Here is a 5,887-nt window from a genome sequence, read left to right on the forward strand (position 1 = left end):
TGGGTGCTGGCGTCTCGCCCTCCCCCGCCGACGAGCTCGGCCGGGCCCACTCACCCGTACCCTGCCCTGGAGGCCGGGGCCCGGCCCCGGGGAGCCGGCGGGACAGGGGCACGCGAGGTGACGCCGGCGGGGAGCAGCGCCCAGGCAGAGCTGCAGGCCAGCTGCGGCCCAGCTGACGTGGCGCTCTGCTCAGCTAACATTTACCTTTCTGGAGCCAGGTTCCAAGGGGGACACGTGGTGGGACTCCACCCTCGGCCTCCCCACCTTGACCAGGCACTCCGAGTCGCTCCGACCCACCTCTCTGCAGAGGGTGGCAGGGTGGAGGGGTGAAGCTGGCGATCTCAGTCTCCAGCTCTCCTCCTCCTCCGGTAGGGGAGCCCTGGCTGGCCCTGTGTCCAGGCCTGATGACTCATGTGGAGAGCCAGAGAGCTGAGTGTAGAATGCACAGCCTCCTCTTTCCTCTCCCCGGGCAGAGATGTTAAGAGAGTCAGCTGAGTTGTCTAGTTCTAGTCCCTGCAGGGGACCGCTCTCCCCCCTCCTGCTGAGAGGAGCAAGCTCCTCAGGCCCCTGGGCCCGTGGGGCTGGGTCTCTAGAGTCACAGATCCTCCATTAGGACCTAGCTTGTTCTCAGGTGCTGTGTGCCCTTTGTTTGCTTCCTTAACCACTCTGAGTATCAAGTTCCTCTCTTAAGAGGAAATCTGGACGGTAATAGGGTGCTGTTGATGCACCAGGCATAAACTGGATGGGGTGGATAGGGCATCTGGTGACCAGCAGGGGACACACAGGGGCCTGTGCTAGAAGGAAGCAATGGCCTTAGTCCTGCTGCTGCTCCCCCGCCCTGCCTGCCACTTCCCATTGCTGCTCCCCCCCCCCCGCCTGCCACTTCCCGTTGGTGCTTGGAGGCTGGAAAGTTCTCCTGGACCTCTGGGTGGGCATTGGGTATGGAGCTGAAACTGGCTGTGCCACCCTGGAGCACACAGAGCACAGGGCTCATGTGTGAGGAGACTGTGCTGGAAGTTGCTGTCCACCGTCACCCAGAGCTTCATCATTGTGTTCTCTCCCCTCGCTGTGCTGCCGGCAGGGTAGCACCTGGGCGCCTGCCACATAGCTGGTCCTCACTGTGCCAGACTTTGAGTGTAAACTACACACAGGATCGTGAAAAGTTCACGCTATCTTGTAACGAGGTTTTACTTATTACACATTGAAATGACAGTATTCTGGGTAATTTGGAAAGAAAATGCATCATTAAGTTGATTCACCTGTTTTGTTTTTTCTTGATTATGATTAGGAGAGCTGAAGTTCCGTGTGTGGCTGGTGTTATGTACCTGCTGCACACTGCTGGCTTAGGTGGCATACACGTGGCTGCAGGGCCCAGCCCAGGCTAGTGGGAGGCCTGAAGGGTGCAGCTGGCTCCTGCAGGCCTCTGGGAGACCAGTCAGGCCTCCATCCGCACCTGAGGAGGGAGGAGTGTGAGAGGGCTTGGCCGAGCAGCCAAACCAGAAGCATGCTGGGGTCTAGGGACAGATACCAGATAATCACATGCTAGCCTGGGCCTCCTCTGCACACCTTCTAGAATGGTCCTCACTGGGTGAGAAAGGGGCATCCATCAGCCTTGGGGTTGGCCAGTAATCACACCTTGGTATCTCCAGCATCTTGAAGCAGGTTGGCCCATGGCAGGTCTTAGAGAATGTTTTTTGGTTGTTTTTTTTTGAGTCATGGAACCACACACCCACCATATAAGGCTGTATAAACTACAGAAGCCACGGGGGGGGGGGGGGGGACAGAGTAGAAGGCCCTAGGCAGATACTGACTGTCAGCATCTGGAAGATACTGCCACTGCCAGTCAGGCCTAGAGGAAGAACAAATGACCTGGGCTCTCTTAGTTGTAGCGGAGCACTGGAAAAGTGGGGGACCTACTCCCTAACGTGGGGTGCAGTTGTTTGCTGAGCTCTACCATGTGCTGGGCACCGCTGGGGCTGGGCAGAGGCCAGAGGAGCCGGGCAACAGGCCGTGCGCTGGACAGCCCTGGGTGTGGGAAGCAGGGAAACATCCGGAGGAAGGGCGGGGGAAACGGGAAAGGGTGGTCTGGGCTGCAGAGAGGCTGGCAGAGGTCAGCTTCTGCAGACTCTGAAGGACTTGGGCAGGATGTGTGGAAGAAAAGGGACTTTGGTGAGATTCACAGCAGGAAGCAGCTCAGTCTCCAGAAGGCCATCGGGCGAGGTGAGAGAATCTCAATCCCAGAGGCATCTCAGGTGACCCAGGTAAAGGTGGAGCTGCTGGGGCAAATGGTATATATACCCCACCCTCCCCGCTGTGACCCCTCTGGATTGGGACCCAACTGTGCAATCCCTGAGATAGCCCACCTGCGAGAACGCAGCTCACAGCACAGGTGTGCTTTTGTGGTGATGGTTGTCCAGGACCAGGGTGTGAACTGGGGACCTCGCCCTAACACAGCTTGCTAGGCTGCTGCTCTGTCACTTGAGCCATGCCTCCAGGCCTGCTTTTTGCTGGTGGTTTTGGAGATGGAGTCTCATAGGCTTTTCTACTTGCGTTGGTTTTGAAATGCTATCCTCCAGATCTCAGCCTCCTGAGTAGCTAGGATTACAGGAGTGAGCAACCATTGTGCAGCACAGGTGTGATTTAAGTGGCAGGTGTGGACTTGGTACCCTGAGGGTCTGAGGAGGGAAGGGCCTTGGGTCTCCTCAGAGGGGGTAGGGGTTCTGGTATCTGAGGGATGTCACTGGCCAAGCTGATTGTGGCCTGGATTCCCAGCAGAGTGGCCTGCTGAGCCCTGTTCTCCGTTCTCTGTGAGCACATTTCCCTGTTTGAGGTAACTGCGCTGGGTGATCAGACCCCAGGGCCTCTTGGTCCTGCAAGCAGAGATGATCCCTGATGTGAAATGTGGAAAAATTCTCCCTCACTTTACACCTCAGTTTTCTCATCTGTAACACTTTCCAGGATGCTTACAAATCCGGGACGGTCAAATCCGGGACGGTCACGGCTGGCTGAGAGAGCCCTGGCAGAGCCCTGGCAGCAGGGGGAGGCAAAGAGCCACCTCCAAGTGGCTCAGCAGGGAGCGCCAGGGCTTGGCATCCAGGACGCCTGGGGCTCACTGTAAGGGGCTCATTCTGGAGACTCACTGCAGCCCCCAAGGGTGACCTCTCACCTCAGGTCTCCCCCAGAGGCAGGAGCTTGAGCTTCATGGAAAACAGGAAATGTGTTTCATGCTCTGAGCTCAGCAGCCTGGCCCTCACCTCTCTGAGGGCCGGTGGTGTTACTCTTACGCACAGAGGCCATCTTACCCCCTGCACTAGCCCATAGCGCCCATTCAGGCCAGCAGGTGTCCAGCCGGCCTCCAGTTCAGGGTCCTGTTCCATCCTCTCCTCTTCAGCTAAGGAGTTGGGAGAGAATAGCTCCACCAGCCTCTTTGGGGTCACCTGGGTGGCCACAGGCTTCCTAGAACTTGGATTTTTTTGTGCCAGGACCAAATGCTGTAACAGAGGGTGTGTTTACACCTAGCCAGAGAACACTTTGAGCAGTAAACCCAACATAGCCTATGACGTAGGAACACACAAGGTTTTAGAGGATTATAGATTCACATGGTCCCTTGATTGCACATCACACGCGATGGGGCCCAGGAAGGAGCTGCAATGTAAAGGTGTGGTGGAGAACAGTGCCAGCCTACCTGAGGGTACCCCTGCCACACTGTTAACGTCTGCCCGTGCAATACAGGCTGCAGGCCTCCGCCTGCGGGCCTGCGTGTCTCCACCTTGCCTTGTGGATGGCGACTGTGTCACTGTGGGGTTTCTGGGCTCAAAAACCCACAGGTGGGACCCCCAGAACATGGGAAGCCCATGATGACAGCAGCGGCCTCAGCCACACAGTGCCAGAGGCCAGCAGAGCCCCTGCCAGCCCACACCTGTGGTGGCGGGGGGGGAGGTAGGTGAGCCCCCAGACCACAGCAGGCAGGCTCCACGGCAGCATGGGCGGTACTGTGCCCTTCAAGCCTGGCACCCAGAATAGCTCTTCCCCAAATCAGCCCCACTGAGCCCACACCGCAGACTGGAAGACGTGAGTCCTTTGTGTTGTGGTGAGGGGGTCCTTTGTGAACAAGGGCCCTGCAACACGCCACCTAGAGACCCAGGGTACATACAGCACCCCACACACTTAGGAAGGGTCCCTCAGTAAAGAAGCCCTGTTTTCTCTGGCTCAGGGTTTCCCACTGACCACCCACTGGGACACCCCTCTTCTCAAATATCCACCATAGCTCAGCTTCCTGCAGCTACTCGGGAATCTGCTGTTCACGTACGGTGTGAAAATACCTTTACACAAAAATGCTGGGAGCCTCTGTTGGGGCCGCAGGCCACCATCATCTCTGCCTCTGCCGGTAGCACTGTCTGCCGCCGCAGGAGCCTTAGGAGGAAGTGGCTTGCGTTGGTCCCTGAGGAGCCCCACGGGAGAAGCAGCCGCCACAGAGCCTCTGGTGTGTCAATGGGACAGAGGTGTTAGTTGGCCTTGGGCAGGTGAAGGCTTCAAAGCGTCGTGGCTAATAAGTTGGGATGACTCGCCCCTATGTTGGGTTTGGGCCCCTGATGCTGTGGGGTCCCTCTTTGTCCCAGCCAGAGAGGCACAGGGCCACCCTTAGCTTCATGCTGGCTACAGCAGTGAGTGAATCCCCGGGGCTGCGTTTGTTTCGCTGGAGGTGGTCACAGAGGTGCGGGGAGAGGAGCCGGCAAGGTGGGGACGGGGGTCAATGTTGATTTGGGGAGGTCTAAACCTGCACCGAATAGGACAGTAGTCACAATCCAGGTACATGTCTGAGTAGCTAAAATGTGACCAGTCCATCCTCACGTGTGCGGCTGTGTAAAACACAAGCTACATACATTTCAGACACAGCCAGAAAAGAGATTGAGGATGTAAAATCCCTCTTGGTCTATTTATATTGATCGCTTGTTGAAAGATAATATTTTGGATCAATTGGATGAACTGAGATGTTGCCAGTTCTCTCCCTGCCCCTCTCTTGGCAGTTAAAAGTCACAGCTGGAGCTTGTCAGGTGAGTCCTGTACTACTTGAGCTACCACCCCAACCTTTTTTTTAGGAAGGGTCTCTTGTTTTGATGTGGGGTGCCATGGCATGGGCTGTGATCCTTTTATTTATTGTCTCCTATGTAGCAGGGATCACAGGCATTAGCCACCATACTCGGCTTCTACTGATTTCTCTTTACCTTTTTAAAGTGGCGACTGGAGGAAGACAGCCATGCGGCTTCAGCTGCACCGTGCTGGCCAGGGCTGCCCTGGGAAGTCCTTCCTCTTGGAGGGGACGAGACTCTAGCCCGAACCGCACAGGCTGTCATGGAGCGAGGAGGGCTGGCAGGGAATGGGGCAGCCCTGGGGTTGACTTACATGCCTTGAGTGTTGAAAAGTGCAAGATTCCAGATCTTCGGAAGTGATACCCCTGCTGGCCAGTGCCCTGGGCTTCTGGAGCTATGTTCCTGGAGGTGCATTCGGCATCTGAGAGGTGGCCTGGGCCTTGCATTCATCATCGTTTGGGGCTGCTGTAACAGAGCAGTGCAGTGCGCGTGCACACACACACACATACATACACACACAGGGTGACAGCGTGGCTCAGTGGTAGCCGCTTGCCTTGCATGCATGAGGCCCTGGGTTCGATTCCTCAGTGCCACATAAGCAGAAAACGCTGGAAGTGGCTCTGGCTCAAGTGGTAGAGCTCTAGCCTTGAACTGAAGAGCTGACAGACAGTGCCCAGGCCCAGAGTTCAGGCCCCACGACCGACAAAAATTTTATTCTGCGGTTCTGGAGGCTAGAGTCCTGCGATCAAGGAATGTACTAGGTACTGGTTCCTAGTACCAAGGTACTAGGGCTGGTT

Source organism: Dipodomys ordii, unplaced genomic scaffold, assembly GCF_000151885.1.
Source record: "Dipodomys ordii isolate 6190 unplaced genomic scaffold, Dord_2.0 Scaffold118, whole genome shotgun sequence".
Taxonomy (NCBI): Eukaryota; Metazoa; Chordata; class Mammalia; order Rodentia; family Heteromyidae; genus Dipodomys; species Dipodomys ordii.